Here is a 24,466-nt window from a genome sequence, read left to right on the forward strand (position 1 = left end):
AGCTTCAGACAAAATCCCCTGGGCTACATATGTTTGCTTAATCCATACAACAGAGAAGAGCTAAGAGACACTATCTTGTCTTCCGAAAAGAAAGAACTTTGTACAGATTCATCAGTGGGAGGGACAGAGTTGTCAGGGTGCAGCACTGAAATTCTGTAATCATAACAGGTGACAGATGTGTGTGAGGGATTCCTGGAGGAAACAGGGCTGAGGTTTCTGCATCCTGCAGTCTCTCTGATTTGTTTCACTGTGGCAAGAAATTCTTTTCCTTCTCACTCTCCTGTATGTGAACTTACTTCTGAAGCAGCAGATGAGCTTTGCCAGCTAGTAGCTTGAACCTGAACTCTCTTTCTGCAGTAGAAGATATGAAGACAGAGATTTGCAGCTTCAGGTTCCTGAGTCCCAGCAATCCCTTGTGTACATTTGTCTTGAAAGAATGGAAGAAGATGGCTTTCTTTTGAGTGTTGTGTTGGGAAACAAGATGCATGCCTGCAAGATGAATACCTTGTATTCCTCCTATAGTATTTTATTTCTGTGAATATCCAATTTCATGACTTTCTAGTAATATTCACCAAGCTCATTATCAGAAGCAAGCTCCCCACAGACCTGGACACACCACCTCAAAGTGGCACCAGACCCTGACAGAACAACAGATATGCAAAACCTGCCAACGTCTCTGCACTGCTACAATGATCAACACTTCCCACAACACACCTTTCAGATCCATGGGCCCGACACGTGTCTATCACAACATGTGATGTATCTCATCCAGTGCACTAAATGCCCCAACAGCAGCTATGTGGGTGAAACCTCCACACTCTCAAATGAACTCACACAGGAAAATGATAAAAGACGACAAAAACCACCCCACTCACCTGTGGGTGAACACTTTTCATAAACCAATGACTTTATATCTGACCTATCAGTCCTCATCTTCAAAGGAAACATGCACAACACTTTCAAAAAACGAGCCTGGGAGCTTAAATTCATAACTCTGCTAGACACTAAAAATCATGGACTGAACAGAGACACTGGATTTATGGCTTATTACAACAATCTGTAACCCACTAACCCCCTCTTTTTGTGCTATGACTGCAGAGGTGTTAACAGGCCACTCTACCTTGAATGGTCCCTTATAATGTGTGCTAACTGCTTTTGCTAACAATCTGTTCCACCTTACATTTAGCTGTGATACTGGGAGCACCTTTCATAGAGACCTGAAAAAGAGCTCCATGTGGCTCGAAAGCTTGTCTCTCTCACCAACAGAAGTTGGTCCAGTAAAAGATATTACCTCACCCACCTTCTCTCTCTACTTTCTAATAACTCAAACAATAATAAAGTTTTGCAAATATAATTTGATTTCCTTACAGTAGACCTTAAATACTTATTATTATTCTCTGTCCAGTACATTTTAAGCAAAGTTACTTAATAACACAGCATCAGTCTTAATACTAATAAATATTATATATTCCCTCCCAACTGTTTGATCTCCTAACTTTTCTATGTTAATGAATCACATCCTTTGTCTGCTTTCTGTGACGTAAGGGACAAAGGGTCATGTCATTTTTCTTCACTTATAATGAGGACAAAAATCAAAAGGTAGAACTTCACCAATGCCAAGTACCTGACATACTCCTTTCTCCCTCTCTTGTATAGACATACACACAAACGAGCCTCTGAGAACCATATACAGCTTCCTGCCACCTATCAGGACTTTGATTTTATAAACATAGGGAGTATATTTAAACAATAGTGTATTTTATGTCACTGTATCTAGCCAAGGAAACTAATTTTTAAGCTTTGTTATTATTTCTCAATCTATAAATGTGCTCTTCATTAGTACCACACCCAGAAACTTTAGAATTCAATTTGCATACTTGTCATCTCTTTGCCTTTTTATCAGCCTATGAAGACTTCTCCATTTTTATGGATGAATTCTTTAACATTGCTTACAGCACCCAAGTCTGAATTTAGAATCTTCTTCCACACTAGTGTTTCCTTAGGCGGATCCTCCATCATATTCCAGAATCTGGATGTGCCATATAGAAACCTGTAATAAAGGTGAGTTGTTCCACTACCAACACCATTACCAGGAGCCAAAACGGCAATGTGCAGAAGTTAGATGTTGAACCACTTTTCTCCATGTAACAAGAGCAGGTTTAAAGAGAAGATTTCCATGCCATGTGGCATGGTGAAGACATATTCCCAGTTTTCTCCTGCTCTTTCACAATGCATATTTATAGGTTGCTGAACACAGCTGAATGAATATTCCATAGGTGGAACTGTATGATTATCCTTAAAAGTCTAATATAGGCATTTTCTTTCCTTTGTTTCTGACAATCAGGGAAAAGCACACTCCATTAAATTCCTCCTGGCTAGTACAGTTTCCATTATCGGTTCTTAAGGCATATCTACACTACCCCACAGTTTGGAGTAAGGGGAGGTGAGTAGCAGTGCGCACCAAAGTGCTGCACTATAACTCCACTGTGTGGACACTTCATGCACAAACTTAAAGGTCTTGAGTTCACGGTGCAAATTATGTAATACTGAATATATACAAACACATATATAAACACAGAAATAAAACCCTGCGAGCAAGTGATGACATACCTGAATTAACAATTTAATCAATTTTTAATAAAACTCTTAACATAAAAGCCACATCATGGTCCCAATACACTATTCATTTACATAGGTGTAAATCAGGAGTAACATCACTGAAGTCAAAGGATTTATGTAGGAATAAAAGCAGAGCCAGTATTACCATGTTGAAAGGGAAACCCATATTCATTGAAGTGCTCATAGGGCTGTCAAGGAATTAATTGTGGCCCTTGATTCTCCGGGTTGATCTGCACTCCCTTGAGAACTAGCCCTTAGCACAGCTGGAGCACAGCATGCTTTAGCCACACTACCAGAACTGTCAATCTCAAGTATTTAAAATTATGAGATTGGTTTAAAGACCATGAAATTTTAAAACAAATAATACATGTGAGGTTCTTTCTGTTTACCTTCTGGCTGTTTAGACTTTAGGGTTCACATTTTTAAACTTTTCTCTGTAGTCCTACATCTCTCCCACCTCAACATGTCCAGGTGCTGTGGCAGAAGTGGGTAATGGTGCAAGAGTCAGTTATGCCCCTGTATACTGGTGGATGGGATCATCAGCCTGGGACAAACAATCAGACACACCCAGTTCCATTTACAGCCCCTTTTCTCAAGACTCTGTTTATATTCCAACACAAAACAAAAGGAAATGCAGCTGAGATTATGGGACCCTCTGATAACAAAAGGGTCTGAACATCCCCAGCCTGAGGGTCCACAGGGCCTCCTCACCCTCAACAACTGCAGCCACAAGAGAGAATGCTCCCAACTCTCTCTTAGTTCCCTACTTCTCGTGGTGGGCTTTGGCCCTTTTTTATATTCTCAAGCTAGATCAGCCAATTCCCAGCACCTGCCTGCTGGGCTTCCCTCCAGAACAGGGCCAGACAACCCTGTTACACGCACCCCCCCACCCCCACCCCACTCCCCATCCTGCAAAAATTCTCAACTGACCTCACGCAACTTGCTGGTCCATTCTAGTAGCATAAAGGGGCCAAAACAAAAATGATAATCTGATGCAAAATCTTCTGTTCCTCTTCGCCAACCTCCTGCTAGAGAAGTAGAGTCCAGCTGTTTGTCCCTTCCTAAGATAGAGGTCTGTTTATACCAGTTTACATTTTCAAGGCTATCTTGGCAAGGAGAAGTGCCAGAAAATTACTTTTTTGGGGGGGGGAGGGGGAAGCTAAGATCCTCCTTTACATTTCTAGTTTCCCCAAATAAAAGCAGCCCACGCTATGTGCTCAAAGTGGGGCTCAAAGTCTAGCTCTGTATAAATGAGAGGAAAAATCAGGGCCTAAAACTTCCTGAAATATATGCAGTATGTCTGTGATTACTGGTGGAAATGTGCCATAACATGCGTCAACGTAATTTTGGAAGCAAAATATCCAACTGGATGGCATATTGCTAGGGTTTTTTCCCCCCTTCCCTGTGATTCTATGCAAATCTTGTAGTTTTTTCCATCTCAGAGTTGTCTGCAGCCATCAGAAACACTGACTTCTGTACATTTAGCTTTCATATGAACTTGACAAGAGCCAACACTTTTGATCGATGCAAATAATGCTGATGGAGAAACTGACAAGATTTACAGACTACAGCAGTCTGTGCCTCCCTCCTATGGTTGTCTCCCCCACCATGCCACAGTAGACAGTCCCCAAGCAATTGTTTTCCATTTCCTCCACTGTTTGTCATTAAACATAATTAGCCACAGGGAAGAAAGAAATCCAGGCAATATTTAACATCTTCAGTTTTCATAACAACTTGCTGCAGCTCTGTTTCATACACAAAACCATGAGTTCAACAGTCAAAAGAAAGGTGAAAGAAAACCAGAAGTTTGTTTAAATAAATCTCTTTGAATCAGAGATAAGGAACAATTTAGAGATAGAGTATTTAAACTGGACTTGTTTATTTCTGTGTTAACCTGGTTTTAAATGCATTTAGAAAAGGAAGTTTACCTTCCACTGTGTTCAGCGTTCTAAATTTTAAATTTCAGTGTGATGTAAATCCACACAACACAGAGACAGTAAAAATGATCAAGCCTTAATATTCTTTTAAAAACATAGGCTGGCCATTACTTTTTTAGCATGATTTTTGCTTGCTTTATCAGTTTAACAACTGTGATGTGTCTCTGGACTATAGGGCTAATATAATTAAATCCTATTAACACATCAGGAATAAAATCCTTTAATAGACATATGAGGCTTTGAGAGGCAGCTCATTCCTAAGCAGATTTAATATCCTTAAATTAAGCAAATGTGAATAGGAGAATGAATCTTATTAAATCTGATTAAATTTAAAAATTATTGGTTTCTTAATGTAATAAATTATCCAGTACAGGCTAGAACAAATAATATAGACCAGTTTCACATACTCCACTCCATAACAAGTGACAAATGAAATTAAGTGTGACTGTGGGGCAAAAAGGAAGGTCTTTTTATAAAAGTCATTTTGCAAAATGAAACACCTAAATCATTTTAACAAACATTTTGAGTGAAAAACATGTGCAAATGACAGTGTTGGAGTGGGAGTCATTATTCCTCTTCAGAAAAGGAATGGGAGATAGTGGTGTTAATATTGGTTGTTGGTTTTTTTAAATGCCATTCTGACCAATTTGTTATAAATTTTGAAAAGAAAAGCTGCAGCTTATGTTGTTGGTAGCTTATTCCTTTTCCAGAAGGCTAATGCAAATGTAAACCATCTGCCACACATTCTGCTGATAAAGCTGTAGTACCAAACAATGGACCAACAGTATTGGAATACTAAAACATAAACTGAACACTAAAAAAAAGTTTGAAAAGGATTTTAACTTCCACCAAATGTACTTTTTCACTCTTCTTCCATCCAAAACCAAGTTATATGTAACATATAACAAGTAATATGATTACAGAGATTTAGGAAGAGGCAAGGATTTCTATTTAAATCTTATACTAAAGAACAAGTCAAGTTAAATCATTAAAATAAACAAATACATAACAGCTTACAAACTTAGCTTACTGATTTTGTTAAATGAAAACTGATCTAAATCATTAACAATTGAATACTGCATACATTTTTCTTTAATATGTTAGTCGTGGATTATTTTAAAGGGTGCTGGACACCCATTCAAAATCCATCAGTTCGACTAACAATAGTCTAATGCAGTGGTTCTCAAAGCTGGTCCCTTGCCCACAGCCCCCATTGGCCTGGAGCGGCAAACCGCGGCCAGTGGGAGCCGCGATTGGCCGAACCTGCAGACACAGCAGGTAAACAAACCGGTCCGGCCCGCCAGGTGCTTTCTCTGAACAAGTGGCGGACCGGCTTTGAGAATCACTGGTCTAATGTACTTTTGGGAAGGCAATACTAAAATTCCAGAATAGTGGGCCTGATCCAAAGTCCATTGAAGTAGATGAAAAGATTCCCATTGGCTCCAGTGGGCTTTGAATCAGGCCCCATGTCTGTTGTCCTGTTTTCAAGTGTGCAAGCAGAGGGAGGGTTTAATTCAAAAGCGCCTGAGAAAACAAACATTCTAAAATGTTATCTAACTTATCCTCGAACAACACGAAGACATTTGTATCAAAATAATTTGCTATGAATGTAGACAAATGAGTGGAAAAGAAAAATACTATAGCAATTTCTTCATAGCCATATTAAAAATCAACACATGACAAACCAATTCATTGTCTCAAAAATATGGGGTCTTCTGATACCATGGTGATGGGCACCAGTGTAATAACCTGGGGAGGTAAATAGATTGTACGATGTCACCATTGTGGCACTATTTTATTCTTGTAAAATACTCTAGTACTAATGAAACTAAGTTGAGTACAACACATATTGCATAATAAATGCAATACTACAATATACTTTAAAGTTTTTTCTGTGAAAAGTGTCCACCACAGTAGATTTAAAACAAAGTGGTCTGAAGCCAGAATGGTTTAGAGCACAATTGGCAACACCAATCATGTGCTGATTATTCACACACAGGATTGAAAGAATGGTATTTAACCATGACAATCATATCTGCTCTAAAATTTGGTATCAGTATCATAGGAAATATTTCGCAAAAGCTGTTTACATACCTGTCCATTAATGTTGATGTAATTTCAAATAGATAAATAGGCATTATTCAAAAGGATATGGAAGAACCCACTTTAAAACCTCAAGGATGATTATACAATCTTGCCATGTGATCTCCATATGCACACTAATGATTTGAGTGGATATCCTATGAAAAAACATAATATTTCAATGAAATGACAAATCTGTTTATTTCATGAAAAACATATGCTATGTTAATTTTTGAAGGATACCATCTCCCACTTAACATAAATTCACTCTGAGGAAATCCACTAATCTCTGAGTGGAATGTGTATATTTTAGATCTCCAGTTCTTTTTCCCTAGTTCTCTTTCTACTTAATTATTTATTAAATCTGAATAACAAATAAATGTATGTTCAACAAAGCAAAATAGGTTATTCCAGAATAAAATACATCTATTTTGCCAGAATTCCTCTCTCTTTAAATCTGAAGAAAAAAAAAACAGAGAGAGTGTTCTGGTTGTTTTTTAGATGGATGACAGATTTTGTTCTAATTAATCTAGAGCACTGTGTATAGAAATGACTGCAAAAGCAAACATGTCTATTAACAAAAAGCAGTGATTACTGCTTGGCATTCAGCCAGTAACTCTACATAACCAATGAATTGATGCCTGCAACTGTCTCAGTGCCATATGGGTTCTGCTGTAGCAATGAATTGGATCCAACGCAAGGTTAAGATGTGTCAAATTTAACTGGGGTTTAATTGATACTGGTAAAGAGGCTCTAAATAAAGAAACAGTGTGTGTGCTATTAGAAACAGGCTGCATGTCAGCCTGCATCCCCCAGCTTGTTGGCAAGAAAACTACACTGAGATATCCACAGGAGTTTCCAAACTCTACTTCTTTCAATAAAAAGAGAGAGAGAGAGAGAGAGAGAGAGAATGCACAAAACTTCAGGTTAACAAGTTTACCAGCATCTAATTGTTACTGAAGAGATACTAATCAGGTGTACATTACGACAATCCTAATTTGTTTTTGCTATACTAATTAATCTCTTTTTACAGTGAAGGCAGTCATTTTGCCAAACTATACATTCATGTTAATGCGTCTATCTTCTCATGCAAAAAACTGCATTAAGAGAATGGCATGTTTGCAAGGTTCAGCACTGAAGAGCCAGAAACTGGCAAAGCTGTGTATAAGCAATACAATGTATTAGTTAATTACAGGATGACTTACTTTTCTCAAACAGTAGTAACAGAATACGATACAATCTTTACACAATCTTTTTTTTTTTTAATTGTTACGTTACTCCCACTCCTTTCTTTGTCTCAATAGACCTTGTATACAAAGGGCCGCATCTTTTGACCTTTATGCTTAAAATTGTTCAACGGTACTGGACTGGTGCCCAGCAGTCTGAAAATCTAGGAGCTACAGAGATGGCTGTTGTGGTCCCCTTGCTCTTGGGCTGCACTGGGGTCAAATAGCAGGCCATCTAAATCTGGTCCATTGAGTATAATACAGTCAAGATTGAAAAAGAGCATCCTCCATGTATCCTACAGCAATCTTAAAATGAGTTTATGCCCACTTTATCCTTCCCAGGGCCAAAATCCTGACCCCATTGAAGTCAATAGCAACACTCCCATAGATTTTATTGGAGCCAGGATTGTGGCTCAGACTTGTGCATGGGCCCAGCACTTTATCACTGTCCGGCATGCAGGTAGGCCAATGGCTCCTCCTGGATACAGTTGTACATACTCTCAGAGTCCTGCTAAGATAAGCATGTAAATATAAGCAAAGGTCAAGCAGATCTGATAATATTTTATAAAAATTCAAGACGTACAAATGTTTGAACCTTCCCAGTTTGAAATATCTAATTTTTATCGGAAAAGTTTTTCTACAACTCCAAAATGGAAATCTGGCAGCAAAGCTCACTAATAATCTGGGGAGGGGAGAACATATGAATGCCCTAAACTCCCACAGAAAATCATACAAACTTCTAGAAAGCTTTTAGACGTTGTTAAAATGCCCCCTCTCACCTTCACTTCAGACTGTGCTTCAGTAATCTATCTAAAACTGCAGTGATTTCCACTAAAATCTTCTTGTAGTTCAAATTCCGACTTTCAGATCTGGACAGGTAAATGTGCAGCTGTCTTGAACAACAAATAGTAGTATTTATATAATGCTTTCCCCTCTTCCTGATCACTGGTGAGGGAAACTGAGATACAGAGCAGTTAAAATGACTTGTCCAAGGAATGTAAAGGACTACCAGTTCAGTGCCCGAACACTGTGCTACCTTGCTGCCCTCATGTCCCCTAATGAAGAGCATATTTGAATAAGAACAAAACATGCCCCATCTTGAGAATTACTCAGTGTCTTCAAAACTCATCAAAGCCAATGGGAGTTAAGGGTGTTCAGCACTTCCCAAGGTCATCCATATTTTACAGGATCAGGCCCTACAAGGCTATATTCCATCAAGATATTGCACTTTATAAAGAGTGAATTTCAAAAACATTAGAAGTAGGATCAAATTAAATACTCAAATTTTGAGTGGTTAGCTAAATGTAAGAGCTCAGTATTATTATTAATAAACAATATTTCAAAGTTATCTGAACTTCTCTGAATCTCACAAAAGGGTTCACTTTCAGTTTGGGATGAAAACATAGGTCAATTCTTATTTTATCTAAACCATTTCACCCAACCCTACTTAAGGTAACAACAATAAAACACAACAGAAATTTTCAGAAATGACTGCAGACACCTTAAAGGGGACTTTCAGAGGGTAGCTGTTGAGCCATTTCTGAATATTCATCCCCTTTTAAGGTGTCTCAAGTTGGGCACCCAAAAAGTGAGACACCCAGAATCACTAACCACTTTTGTGGCTCACGCTGATCTTTAATTACTTAAATGAAATTTCCATAAATGTTGTGAAACTGACATAGAAGAGCATGAGACAATTTTTTTAAGACTGGATAAATTTCTCAAACCAAGACTGCAGGAAGCTACTGTACAATCTTTAGGAAGTATTCTTCTAGTAATACGTACACACACAACTAAAACAAAATGTACCTATTTGTGGCTCGGTTTGAATTAACAATCTACTGTACATCTGAGCAATCCATGGCTAAAGTGGAAGGTTACATGCTGGTCTCAAATACATATAATTAGAAAGATGAAATAGCAAGTCAAGGAGAATGATGCCTATTAATCAAAGCTTTTAGTTAAACTATCTCAGCACTGTGCTCTTATTAGGTATCTCCCTTATTTAAGTAGCAGGAACACCATATAATTTGAATTCCTTCAGAAATTTCTGTGCTTTTGCCTCCCAAATCAGTACACTGAACATCAGTGTTTACAACCTACAATTCAGTTTTGCGTTCCTACCTCAAGCCGTATCAACCAATTTTTCTAAAACAACCATTTACTCTTTCCCTAGCATCTTATGCCTTTCTATCTCCCATTACTTCTCAGCTATTCTGTCAACTTTTTGTAATAGTATCTTATTTGTGCAGCTTACTTTTTTTTTTTTTTTTAATTTTCTAATCTTTTTGATGGAACATTGGTACATTTTGCCAGACGTAAAAATGTTTTAAAATAAATTGTAAGAATTTCTGTTTGCCCTGCTCTGCTTAGAGGGTTCTAATCCATTAGGTAGGTTTTTGTTTGTTTGTTTTTGGCATTGTTTTTAAACCTGTAGGGAATAAAGATTATGTAGAACAGCACTGTTTCTGAGATGTAACATATTAAGCAGAAGAGCTATTTATACTTAAGAGACAGGGCACCATTATTTATACTTTAAAAGGCCTCCTAGGTTGGAAACAGAAGAAAAATTACTGTATCTATAGAGCCAATTCTTGATATTTGTCAGAAAGATGTAACAGAGTCGTTGTTCTAAAATTCTCTATATGCAGGAACTTCAATCAATACACTTCTACAAATAAACGTTTACCAGGGAAAAAACTTCTGTGTTGCTCATTAACGTTCAGTAGTATTATGTGCTATAAATTTTTAACCAAAATGTGCAACCCAATCTTATGTAGCCTATAACATAAACAATGAAAAAATTATTTACTACTGTACTTTTAATGCCTCACTGAATAGCTCACCTGGAAACTGAGCTAGATTTTCTTCCTCTCTGTCCTTTGAAAGAATGTATGTGTCTGAGAGACAAGATTGCCATGTTACTGCCAATTCTCTAATACACAGTCTTGTACACTGGAAATCAGTATGGAACACTGCACTCACATCTCCTGTAACTTTTTACAGCCTTTAAATTGCCAGTCTTCTGACTACATTTCTTCAAACAATATTGCCATCTGACTGATATCAATCAAACAGTACTGCCCTTTGATGTCAGGACTCACAGAGTCATGCCACTTGACTGAATTCTGATTACCTCTGTATTCAGGAAAATAAATGTGATTTTTTTTTTTTTTTTTAGATCACAGCCATGAGCTGTGAGTATTTAATAAAAGCAATTCTGACTTCTCATTTGGAAAGAATAATGCCAAAAATATTACCCTTGGGCATATCTGCCTCCAGAGAAGCTTCTTCCTTTGTGTACTCTATTTAGTTAATCTTCATGAGGCTAGGCAAGTTTCTAGCAGCTGATGATAAAAATGCAGAAGTTTAACCTCTGATTTAAGTTTTGATCTGCCATAGGCCAAACTGGCTCACAAATCTCCCACACGCCCCTAGTACTACAGAGGAGGAGCTGTACTCGGTAAACATTCCCTGTGCTATTTTCTACTATGCTGTGATAGGGCAGATTCCATCAGCTATCTTTTTTTCTTTTAATTGAGTGCTTGTTGAAGCATGACTCAAAGATAGGAGCCCTGGCTCAGAAATAAAAATTGGAGCTCAAATTCCCCATTGCTTAATTCAGACAGGGAAAGAATCCTATTGGTTTTGCAGGGCTTGGGGAGCAATGTGCAGAAGTTCCACCCTGAGGCATTAGAATTGCTGCTCAAGGTGAGTGCTGCAGCCACCTAGACAACATGGAGGTGGAAGGGGGCAAGAAGCGGGCAGGGACATATCAGGAGGCATTTGCCCACAAAACTGTGTTGAACATTAGACTCATAATGAGGAATTCTCAGATCCTTTGGAGAAACCAACTTTTGAAATTTTTTTCCTGCATCTCTCTTTGTCCCTTTGTGTCTCATCTCTCCATTTTTTTCTCCTCTCTGATTTCACACATATACCCCATTCCCAACAAACAAACAAAATAAACAGAACTTATAGAGGTAATTTACCTTTATAGTGCATCCAACTCCTGGATCCTGCCACAGTGTTACTTTTTGTCCTGCTCCAGTGTTGCCAGTTCTGCTGCTCCTCTGCCCCCAAATCCTGTCTGTACCCTGGTCTACACTAGGAGTCGAGGTTGAATTTAGCAGCGTTAAATCGATTTGATCCTGCACCCGTCCACACGTCGAAGCCCTTTTTTCCGACTTAAAGGGCTCTTAAAATCGATTTCCTTACTCCACCCCCGACAAGGGGATTAGCGCTGAAATCGGCCTTGCTGGTCGAATTTGGGGTACTGTGGATGCAAGTAGATGGTATTGGCCTCCAGGAGCTATCCCAGAGTGCTCCATTGTCATCGCTCTGGACAGGACTCTCAACTCAGATGCACTGGCCAGGTAGACAGGAAAAGGCCCGCAAACTTTTGAATTTCAATTTCCTGTTTGACCAGCGTGGCAAGCTGCAGGTGACCATGCAGAGCTCTTCAGCAGAGGTGACCATGATGGAGTCCCAGAATCGCAGAAGAGCTCCAGCTTGGACCAAACGGGAGGTACGGGATCTGATCGCTGTATGGGGAGAGGAATCCGTGCTATCAGAATTCCATTCCAGTTTTCGAAATGCCAAAACATTTGCCAAAATCTCCCAGGGCATGAAGGACAGAGGCCATCACAGGGACCCGAAGCAGTGCCGCGTGAAACTTAAGGAGCTGAGGCAAGCCTACCAGAAAACCAGAGAGGCGAACAGCCGCTCCGGGTCCGAACCCCAAACATGCCGCTTCTATGATGAGCTGCATGCCATTTTAGGGGGTTCAGCCACCACTACACCAGCCGTGTTGTTTGACTCCTTCAATGGAGATGGAGGCAACACGGAAGCAGGTTTTGGGGATGAGGAAGATGATGATGATGAGGTTGTAGATAGCGCACAGCAAGCAAGCAGAGAAACCATTTTTCCCGACAGCCAGGAACTGTTTCTCACCCTGGACCTGGAGCCAGTACCCCCGACCCCACCCAAGGCTGCCTCTTGGACCCGCCAGGCGGAGAAGGGACCTCTAGTGAGTGTACCTTTTAAAATACTATATGTGGTTTAGAAGCAAGCATGTTTAATGATTAATTTGCCCTGGCATTCGTGGCTCTCCTGGATATACTCCCAAAGCCTTTGCAAAAGGTTTCTGGGGAGGGCAGCCTTATTCCATCCACAAAGTAGGACATTTTACCACTCCAGGCCAGTAGCAAGTACTCGGGAATCACTGTAGAACAAAGCATTGCAGTGTATGTTTGCTGGCGTTCAAACAACATCCGTTCTTTATCTCTCTGTGTTATCCTCAGGAGAGCGATATCATTCATGTCACCTGGTTGAAATAGGGTGCATTTCTTAAGGGGACACTCAGAGGTGCCTGTTCCTGCTGGGCTGTTTGCCTGTAGCTGAACAGAAATGTTCCCCGCTGTTAGCCACGGGGAGGGTAGAGGGGCTAGCCACGCACTGGGGGGAGGCAAAATGAGACCTTGTAACGAAAGCACATGTGCTATGTATGTAATGTTAACAGCAAGGTTTACCATGAAAGAGTGTACCCATTGTTCTATAAAATGTGTCTGTCTTTTTAAATACCACTGTCCCTTTTTTTCTCTCCACCAGCTGCATCTGTTTCAAGAATCACAAGATCTTCTCCTTCCCAGAGGCTAGCGAAGATTAGAAGGCGAAAAAAACGCACTTGTGATGAAATGTTCTCTGAGCTCATGCTGTCCTCCCACACTGACAGAGCACAGACGAATGCGTGGAGGCAGACAATGTAAGAGTGCAGGAAAGCACAAAATGACCAGGAGGAGAGGTGGTGGGCTGAAGAGACGGCTGAAGCTGAAAGGTGGCAGCAGCGTGATGAGAGGAGGCAGGATTCAATGCTGAGGCTGCTGGAGGATCAAACCAATATGCTCCAGCTTATGGTTGAGCTGCAGGAAAGGCAGCTGGAGCACAGACCACCGTTACAGCCCCTGTGTAACCAACCGCCCTCCTCCCCAAGTTCCATAGCCTCCTCACCCAGAAGCCCAAGAACGCGGTGGGGGGGCCTCCAGCCACCCAGCCACTCCACCCCAGAGGATTGCCCAAGCAACAGAAGGCTGGCATTCAATAAGCTTTAAAGTTTTAAACTTTTAAACTGCTGTGTGGCCTTGTCCTTCCCTCCTCCACCACCCCTCCTGGTGCTTCTCTCCTCTACCACCCCTCCTGGGCTACCTTGGTAGTTATCCCCCTATTTATGTGATGAATGAATAAAGAATGCATGAATGTGAAGCAACAATGATGTCAAGAATTATAACATTCATTAACCAGTCAGAGAACACTTCAATCTCTCTGGTCACGCAATTACAGACATGAAGGTCGCTATCTTACAACAAAAAAACTTCAAATCCAGACTCCAGCGAGAAACTGCGGAATTGGAATTCATTTGCAAATTGGATACTATTAATTTAGGCTTAAATAGAGACTGGGAGTGGCTAAGTCATTATGCAAGGTAGCCTATTTCCCCTTGTTTTTTCCTACCCCCCCCCCCAGACGTTCTGGTTAAACTTGGATTTATGCTGGAAATGGCCCACCTTGATTATCATACACATTGTAAGGAGAGTGGTCAGTTTGGATGAGCTATTACCAGCAGGAGAGTGAGTTTGTGTGGGGGGGGGGTTGAGAAGACCTGGATCTGTGCTGGAAATGGCCCACCTTGATTATCATGCACATTGTAGGGAGAGTGGTCACTTTGGATAAGCTATTACCAGCAGGAGAGTGAGTTTGTGTGTGTGTGTTTTGGGGTGGGGGGGGAGAGAAAACCTGGATTTGTGCTGGAAATGGCCCACCTTGATTAACATGCACATTGTAGGGAGAGTGGTCACTTTGGATAAGCTATTACCAGCAGGAGAGTGAGTTTGTGTGTGTGTGTTTGGGGGTGTGTGAGAAAACCTGGATTTGTGCTGGAAATGGCCCACCTTGATTTTCATACACGTTGTAAAGAGAGTGGTCACTTTGGATGGGCTATTACCATCAGGAGAGTGAGTTTGGGGGGAGGGGGGGCGGAGGGTGAGAAAACTTGGATTTGTGCTGGAAATGGCCCAACTTGATTATCATACACATTGTAAGGAGAGTGATCACTTTAGATAAGCTATTACCAGCAGGAGAGTGGGGTGGGAGGAGGTATTGTTTCATGGTCTCTGTGTATATAATGTCTTCTGCAGTTTCCACAGTATGCATCCGATGAAGTGAGCTGTAGCTCACGAAAGCTTATGCTCAAATAAATTGGTTAGTCTCTAAGGTGCCACAAGTACTCCTTTTCTTTTTGCGAATACAGACTAACACGGCTGTTACTCTGAAACCTGTCTTTATTGCCTCTGCAAGTGGTGATCAAAGGGAGGAGGAGAGGGTGGTTAGCTTACAGGGAAGTAGAGTAAACCAAGGGGCGGGGGGTTTCATCAAGGAGAAACAAACAGAACTTTCACACCGTAGCCTGGCCAGTCATGAAACTGGTTTTCAAAGCTTCTCTGATGCGCACCGCGCCCTCCTGTGCTCTTTTAACTGCCCTGGTGTCTGGCTGCGCGTAACCAGCAGCCAGGTGATTTGCCTCAACCTCCCACCCCGCCATAAACGTCTTCCCCTTACTCTCACAGATATTGTGGAATGCACAGCAAACAGTAATACCAGTGGGAATGTTGGTTTTGCTGAGGTCTAACCAAGACAGTAAACTGCACCATGCTTTTAAACGTCCAAATGCACATTCTACCACCATTCTCCACTTGTTCAGCCTGTAGTTGAACAGCTCCTGACTACTGTCCAGGCTGCCTGTGCATGGTTTCATGAGCCACGGCATTAAGGGGTAGGCTGCGTCCCCAAGGATAACTATAGGCATTTCAAAATCCCCAAAGGTTATTTTCTGGTCTGGTCTGGGAATAAAGTCCCTTCTTGCAGCTTTTGAAACAGACCAGAGTTCCTGAAGATGCGAGCGTCATGTACCTTTCCCAGCCATCCCACGTTGATGTTGGTGAAACGTCCCTTGTGATCCACCAGTGCTTGCAGCACTATTGAAAAGTACCCCTTGCGGTTTATGTACTCACTGGCTTAGTGTTCCGGTGCTAAAGTAGGGATATGGGTTCCATCTATGGCCCCACCACGGTTAGGGAATCCCATTGCAGCAAAGCCATCCACTATGACCTGCACATTTCCCAGGATCACTACCCTTGATAGCAGCAGATCTTTGATTACGTTGTCTACTTGCATCACAGCAGCCCCCACAGTAGATTTGCCCACTCCAAACTGATTCCCGACTGACTAGTAGCTGTTTGGCGTTGCAAGCTTCCACAGGGCTATTGCCACTCGCTTCTCAACTGTGAGGGCTGCTCTCATCTTGGTATTCTTGTGCCTCAGGGCAGGGGAAAGCAAGTCACAAAGTTCCATGAAAACGCCCTTACGCATGTGAAAGTTTCGCAGCCACTGGGAATCGTCCCAGACCTGCAACACTATGCAGTCCCACCAGTCTGTGCTTGTTTCCCGAGCCCAGAATCGGCGTTCCACCACATGAACCTGCCCCATTAGCACCATGATGCCCACATGGCCAGGGCCCGTGCTTTGAGAGAAGTCTGTGTCCATGTCCTCATCACTCACATCACCACACTGACGTCGCCTACTCGCCCAGTATCGCTTTGCCAGGTTCTGGTGCTGCATATACTGCTGGATAATGTGCGTGGTGTTTAATGTGCTCCTAATTGCCAAAGTGATCTGAGCGAGCTCCATGCTTGCCGTGGTATGGCGTCTGCACAGGAAAAGGCGCGGAACGATTGTCTGCCGTTGCCCTGATGGAGGGAGGGGCGACTGACGACATGGCTTACAGGGTTGGCTTACAGGGAATTAAAAATCAACAAAGGGGGTGGCTTTGCGAGAAACTGAATGGCCCCCTCAAGGATAGAACTCAAAACTGGGTTTAGCAGGCCATTGATTTCACAGAGGGAGAGAGGGAGGAGAAAATGAATACAAAACAAATCTGGTCTATTTCTTATTTTGAGCCACTTCATCTATCTTTATACATCTTGCTGGCGGCAGACTGTGCAGTACGACCGCTAGCCATTGTCAACACCTGGGTGCTCGGCAGAAGACGGTGCAGTATGACTACTGGCCATCATCTTCTGCTAGCTGCAGATTAAAAGACAGAGCGGGACTGAATCGCCACGAGACGAAACAAGGGAAATGACCTGGCTGAGTCACTCCCATGTTTGCTCAGGCGCCCGGTTAAAAGAGCACCCAGGACTACGTCAATGACGGCTACCAGTCATACTGCACTGTCTGCTGCCAAAAGGCAATAAACTATTGCTGTGTAGCAATGCAGTACCACGTCTGCCAGCACCCAGGAGACATACGGTGACGGTTAACTGAGCGGGCTCCATGCTTGCCATGGTATGCCGCCTGCACAGGTAACTCAAGAAAAAAGGCGCAAAATGATTGTCTGCCCTTGCTTTCACGGAGAGAGGGAGGGAACGGGGGCCTGACGATATGTACCCAGAACCACCCGCGACAATGTTTTAGCCCCATCAGGCACTGGGATTTCTACCCAGAATTCAAATGGGCAGCGGAGATTGCGGGAACTGTGGGATAGCCATCCACAGTGCAACGCTCCGGAAGTCAACGGCTGTCTCGGTACTGTGGACCCAGTCCGCCGATTACTTGCACTTAGAGCATTTGTGTGGGGACACACACAATCAACTGTATAAAAACACTTTCTACAAAACCAACTTCTATAAATTCGACCTAATTTCGTACTGTAGACATACCCTGTGTCTCTTCAACTGGATTCCACTTCTGCAGGAATCTACTACTTTAAAAAACAATGTCTCTTTTCCTGTGCGACTTCTACAAACTCTACAAGAAATACACACACACACATCCTGCCACCTCCTCCTCTACATGGCATTGGGCCAGAACTGCTCCTCCAAATTGGCTGAGAATCCAAGAGCTCTCAAACCAGCCTCCTTGCAAGGAACTACATGGATCCCCTGCTCATACACATCACACATAAAGCTTCCATAATCCTAGCTGCAAGAGCAGCTCCCATTGGGCCACTTTATTTAAAGAGCCCCCTCTTTACCCAATCAAAGATAATTGCTTAGGTAGAAGTAATGACCAGTAACAATCGCAGTGCCATGAGTAATTGGTGGATACATATGAGGGACCACACCCACAACCAAATTGGGATTGAGAATAAACTTCTTGGAGAGTAAAAATTGCCTGCAGTTAAAATGTTCTGGTGTTTAATATTACACAGCACTGTAAGCAGTGAATCACCATTTTAGTTATTCTCACCCTCCTCTGTTCTCCATTTTGGACAGGCTACTTGTTGTCCCTTTGTTCCAATTTGGTGCCCTTTTTCCAAGTACTTGTCCCTGATTTGACAGTCACAGCTTTGTTGGTGTTTGAAATTCTTTAGGCGGTTGTGTAAGTAACGGATATTGTAATCTGAGTGGATACTGCTGGCAAGTCTGCCCAGTAACTAGAAAGAGTGGGAAAGGACAGGTAATCAGTGTGAAAATCTATATGCTAGTGGCAGCCTGTGTTTATGTGTCAGCTAGGGTTGCCAACCTTCCAGGACTGGCCTGGAGTCTCCAGGTATTAAAGATTAAATTTTAATGAAAGATTATGTCATGTGATTAAATCTCCAGGAATACGTCCAACCAAAACTGGCAACCCTAGTCTCATCGGGGAAAGCAGGGCTAGCTGGTTAGTACTATAGGACTCGGGGAAAGCAGGGGTAGCTCTGTTAGTACTGAAGAAGGTCACAGAAGGAGAAGACAGAAGACCAGTGTGACTTACCATCATTCCTGATCCTGTCCTTGGCAGAGGTGTTCCTGACGGCGAGTTCATGAGCAGTGGCTCTGGGTTCCTGGCGATGGTTCCTGGTCAAGAGTTCAGGGTTCTTGGTTGGGCCAGTGTGCTCACCTTGGTTCCTGTACAGATACAGTATTGTGTTTATGGTCTTTATATACTTGTTGCATACTCTTGTTTTGGGGTTTGGGTTCAGCCTTCATGCCTTTATTGTGTTAAACCTATTGAGTGGTTTGTTAATAAAATCCCTTTTGGTTAAGTATATCACTGTGATACTTTTCACTGTAGGGGAAGGTTAGTGGAGGTGGGAGGCTGACAGTTGATAGATGCTGTTAGGGGGGCAACCTAAGATGGGAGAAGTCCTATTGATTTGGATTCCTAACTGCCCAGGCAGTTCAGGAGAAGTAAATGGTGTAACTCTGGGTGAATTGTGTAATGACAAAATCAGTCTGAACTTTTAAGTGGCTAGATTAGTCATAAAAGCGCTAAGTGTAGTAAAACCTGCACCAAAGCAAGAGGCCAACACACCACCACCAAAAGTATTGTAACCCATATTGCCACACCCTTGTCCTCCAAAGGAAATGGTACTCTCCTATTTCCAGAGACCCTATTGCTTTGCAGTAGCTCTTTTTCACTTAATTTTTTACTTTAATAACTGCTCTGAAGTCACTTAGGATGGGATTCTCAAAACACTCAATATTGACCTAACACTACGCCATTGAAATCCATGGAAGTTTTACCATTATTTCAGTGGACACAAAGTTAAACCAACATTAAATGCTTTTGAAAATCCCACTGTTACAATACAATCCAGAACGTTATTTGATAGCAAACCATCAGTGAAGAAAAGCAAAACCAAAGCACCTTCTGTGTACTTCTCAGCTCACACACAGTCTTTTAACACACAGCTTGTTTAACTGTTCATCATAACTTGGTCATTTACCTAATAATATGAAGATTCTTCACTCTTCATATTATTAGGCTTTCTCTAAACTAGTCCAGTTCTCATAATTTATGTTTTCGCTTAAACTGTGGCCACCTTCTGCTTGTGTCTCTCATGAAAACTCAAGTTTTTGCCAGTACTTAGCTTGTGTACCGGTTGCACACTCATTCAGTCATTGCTGCTAATCTGTGAAGTTCCTTGGCAGATGAACTGTTTCTTTGAATGGGTCATTTGTCCAGGAATGGCATATGTCACAAGACAGATCAAATTCCCTAAATGCTGAATTCATTCCCAGCCAGTAAATACATCTCTGTGCCCTTGCAGAAAACCTTCAGTCCCTGAGGGGAAGAAGAATACATTTTTATCAAATCCATCTTTAACACTCGTGGTGTAACTACACCCACTCGCTTATAGGTTGGACCTCTTCAAACAATTTGTTCATTCCTGATGTGGAAAAACAGGATGACTTAAAAAAATGACTTGTTTTGATTCTCACCATCCAAAATGTTCACGGGGAATATTTCAGGGATCCAGTCAGTTTCTTATCTAACTGAACTTCTCTCAGTCTTTCCCCAGAAACAGACATCTATGAACAGTCACAGCATCAGCTTCTATCTTTGTGTCAATGAAACATTCCCTGCCCTGATTTTCAACCAGCAGTTTGTCCTCACCTGAGCTGCACAAGTTTCTTAAAATCATACTTTGGGAATCACTTTAGAGACACAATATACTTCTATTGGTAAGCTATATGAAGACAGGATAATATGAAACCTGGCTATGCCAGTACCACTGTTAGATGTTACACTGCATGACCATGCTTCAGATCATAGAATATTACATGTGTAGATCTGAAAGCGACCTCAGCAGATCATCCAGTTCAGTCCCCTGCACTCAAGGTAGGACTAAGTAATAACTAGCCCATTCATAAAAGGTGTTTTTGTAACTTGTTCTTAAACACCTCCAATGACGGAGATTCCACAACCTCCCTAGGCAATTTGTGCTCACCTAACCTGACAGGAAGTTTTTCCTAATATCCAGCCTAAACCTCCCTTGCTGCAATTTAAGCCCATTGCTTCTTGTCCTATCCTTGGAGGTTAAGGAGAACAATTTTTCCTCCTCCTCCTTGTAACATTTTATGTACTTGAAAACTGTTCTCACGTCCTCCCTCAGTCTTCTCTTCTCCAGACTAAACAAACCCAATTTTTTCAATCTTCCCTCATAGGTCATGTTTTCTAGACCTTTAATAATTTTTGTTGCTCTCGTCTGGACTTTCTGCAATTTGTCCACATCTTTCCTAAAATGTGGCACCCAGAACTGGACACAATTCTCCAGTTGAGGCTTAATCAGCATAGAGTAGAGTGGAAGAATTACTTCTTGTGTCATGCTCACAAGACTCCTGCTGATACATCCCAGAATGATGTTTGCTTTTTTTTGCAACAGTGTGCTACTGTTGACCCATATTTAGCTTGTGATCCACTATAACTCCCAGATCCCTTTCTGCAGTACTCCTTCCTAGGCAATCATTTCCCATTTTGTATGTGTGAAATTGATTGTTCCTTCTTAAGTGGAGTACTTTGCATTTGTCCTTATTGAATTTCATTCTATTTACTTCTCCAGTTTATCTAGATCATTTTGAGTTTTAATCCTATACTCCAAAGCACTTGCAACCCCTTCCAGCTTGGTAGTGTCCACAAACTGTATACATTTACTCTCTATGCTATTATCTGAATCATTGATGAAGACATTGAACAGAACCAGGACCAATCCCTGCGGCACCCCACTAAATATGCTCCTCCAGGTTGATTGTGAACCACTGATAACTATTCTCTGGGAACTATTTTTCAACCAGTTATTACCCACCTTATAGTAGCTCCATCTAGGTTGCATTTCCCCAGTTTTTTTATGAGAAGGTCATGAGAGACAGTATCACAAGCTTACTAAAGTCAAGATATACTACATCTACTGCTTCCCCCCCATCCCTTTGTTACCCTGTCAAAGAAAGCTATTAGATTGGTCTGACATGATTTCTTCTTGACAAATCCATGTTGACTATCACTTATCACTAAGGCTACGATTTAGTCATTTTTAGTAAAAGTCATGGACAGGTCACAGGCAATAATCAAAAATTCACGGCCTGTGACCTGTCCATGACCTGTACTAAATACCCCTGAGTAAATCTGGGGTGCTCTGGGAGGCTCCAGGGGCAGATCTGCTGCTCTGGACAGGGGGCTCTGGGGTGCCCACTGGTGCTGAGGGCTCCGTGGAACCTGCTGGTACTCGTGGCGGGGAGGCCTGGGGGCACCCGCTGGTGCTGGGGAGGGGCCTCAGGGGCACCCGCTGGTGTACATGCTGGTGCTCAGAGGGACTCTTGGGCGCCCACTGGTGCTGGGGGCTCTGGGGCACCTGCTGGTACTGGGGGAGGGCCTCCGGGACACCTGCTGGTTCTGGGGGAGACCTCTGGGGTGCCCACTGGTGCTGGGGGGAGGCTCCAGGGCACCCACTAGTGCTCGGGGGGAAGGCTCCTGAATGCCCGCTGGTGCTCGGGGTGGGAGGGCAGCCTGGGACTACTGCTGCTGCTGCTAGCAAGGGGCAGCCCAGAACCTTCTCCGCCGCTGCTGGCAAGGGGTGGTCCGGGACTCCTGCAGCTGCTGCTGGAGGTGGGGGGGCAGCCAGGGACCGCTGCTGCGGCTCGGTGGGGGCAGTGCACATGGCCCCAGGGCCACCAAGCTGCTTGGTCAGCCCTGGGGTCAGTCGCACCTACTGGCTGCAGAAGTCAAAGAGGTCCCAGAAAGTCACATAATCTGTGACCTCCATGACAGACTTGCAGCCTTACTTATCACTTTATTATCTACTAGATATTTGAAAATTTATTTCTTGATTATTTGCTCCATTATCTTTCCAGGTTCAGAAGTTAAGCTGACTGGTCTGTAAATCCCTGGGTTGCCTTATTCCCCTTTTATAGATTGGCACTATATTTGCCCTCTTCCAGTACTCTGGAATCTCCCACATCTTCCATGAGTTTTTGAAGATAATCGCTAATGGCTCAGATATCTGCACAGTCAGCTACTTGAGTATTCGAGGATGTATTTCATCAGGCCCTTTTGACTTGAAGACCTCCAATGTATCTAAGTAATTTTTAACTTGTTCTTTCCTTATTTTAGGCTCAAATCCTACCTCATTTTCACTCGCACTCACTATGTTAGACATGCAATTGCTACTAGCCTTTTGGGTGAAAACTGAAACAAAAAAAGTCAAAGAGCGCTTCCGCCATTTTCACATTTTCTGTTATTGTCTTTGCTCCCTCACTGAGTAATGGGCCTGCCCCGTCCTTGGTCACCCTCTTGTTTCTAATGTGTCATTAAAACATGACATATCTACATTGTTTGTGTCTTCACACTTGTATCAGCTTTACTCCCAGGCTTCCTTTTATGGACCATATTGAAAGCAAACCCGTCCTTTGAGTTATATACTACATTATGAGAGAAGCATCAGTGTTAGCTCTCTACTTCTGCAGAAGCTCATTCCTATACCTACATGCAGTCCCACCCCACTTGGAAACTTTGCATGCTTTTAAAATACATCATGAATGTCAAATCTATATCCTTTACTCCATCTACTAGCCGACTTCTATTCTCTGATTAAGCACATTTAAGCAGAGATACCAAAGGAAATTTTTCAAGGATTGAAATAAAAATCATGGGATAGGTGCAGAACTGGGGCTTGCTCAAGGTGTTATATCATGTAAGGCCAGCTGTGCTGGAGCAGCCCAACCATCTGTCACTGATCAAAATCCTGCACTACTATTTAATTCTGGTACACAAGCCATGTGTGTGTTTTCTAAAACCTGTGAAAAATCTTATGCTTATTGTATTAGGAAATGATGTACTGCTTTCCATTTGAAAACACGAAAAGGTTTTAGTTCTAGGAAATCATTATACTTTGCACTTTCCCAGGTGCTCAGCCAGTCTGCCTTTTTTATCTAGGGCTACATTTCCTCTTTATCATAAACAAAGAGAAATAGATGAGCTCAAGCCTCTAAATCCTCAGAATAGTAACCACATGTATGGAGTGCTTAACAACTGGCAGAGCACAGCTGGTGAACGGAGATGGAAAAGCAACAAGAGTGGTTGAGAAAACCCTTTAAGGTTAATTATCAAATCTTATGTGCACCCTAAAAACTGCATTGCAAAGAAATGATATTGGTGATGCATTACTGTAGCAGACATTCCTCCCTCTGAGGCTATGTCTATACCACAGTGGCTACAGTGACACTGTAGCACCATAATGTACACTGAGGGAAGGGCTTTTCTGTCAGTGTAGTTAATCCACCTTCCAAAAGGCAGCAGCCAGAAGAATTCTTCCATGGCCCTAGCTGTATCTAGTAGGGGGTTAGGTCAACCTAACTAGATCACACAGGACATCAAAAAAAAAATTTCACAGGTCAGTCTAATGTTTAGGTGTAGACCTGCCATCACTACTGGAAACAATACCCAAGGCAGGTCTCACTCTGCACTAGACCTGGTATCTTTTGGAAGAACAACAATATCTGAGTCCTCAACATTTGTGTCTATTAAAGATCTCGTTGGATTTTTTTTCCCAAGAATAGGGATATTACACTTCGGTGTCCTGACCACCAATCTGGGCATTTATATCCTGACTTCCTTACTTCCTCTCGTGGTTTCAGTTGGATATGGTATTCTTCTTTACTTCCCACCTGAACTGTTGTGCAGTTTTTCTATAAAGCTAAACTGCAACACCTCTAGAAGTGGCTGCATTTCATGGATGCTGTTGGTGAAATAATTCCTATATATATATATATAGGCCAGGATCCTGCAAAA

The 24,466-nt window shown here is 42.2% G+C and overlaps 1 long non-coding RNA gene across 4 annotated transcripts in view; it reads right to left on the bottom strand.

The window, feature by feature from the left end:
• The window catches only part of LOC144269534 (uncharacterized), a 78,635-nt gene that overhangs the window by 46,673 nt on the left and 7,496 nt on the right, over positions 1 to 24,466 (bottom strand). For 2 of the 4 annotated variants that reach the window (XR_013346950.1, XR_013346951.1), the window contains exon 2: positions 18,674 to 18,807. This is a non-coding gene — a long non-coding RNA (uncharacterized LOC144269534). Of the gene's footprint in view, positions 1 to 6,650; positions 6,797 to 8,643; positions 8,758 to 11,856; positions 12,402 to 18,673; positions 18,808 to 24,466 lie in introns of those variants that run through there. The other 2 variants (XR_013346953.1, XR_013346952.1) reach the window with 2 other exon arrangements.

Source organism: Eretmochelys imbricata, chromosome 8 (assembly GCF_965152235.1).
Source record: "Eretmochelys imbricata isolate rEreImb1 chromosome 8, rEreImb1.hap1, whole genome shotgun sequence".
Lineage (NCBI taxonomy): Eukaryota > Metazoa > Chordata > Testudines > Cheloniidae > Eretmochelys > Eretmochelys imbricata.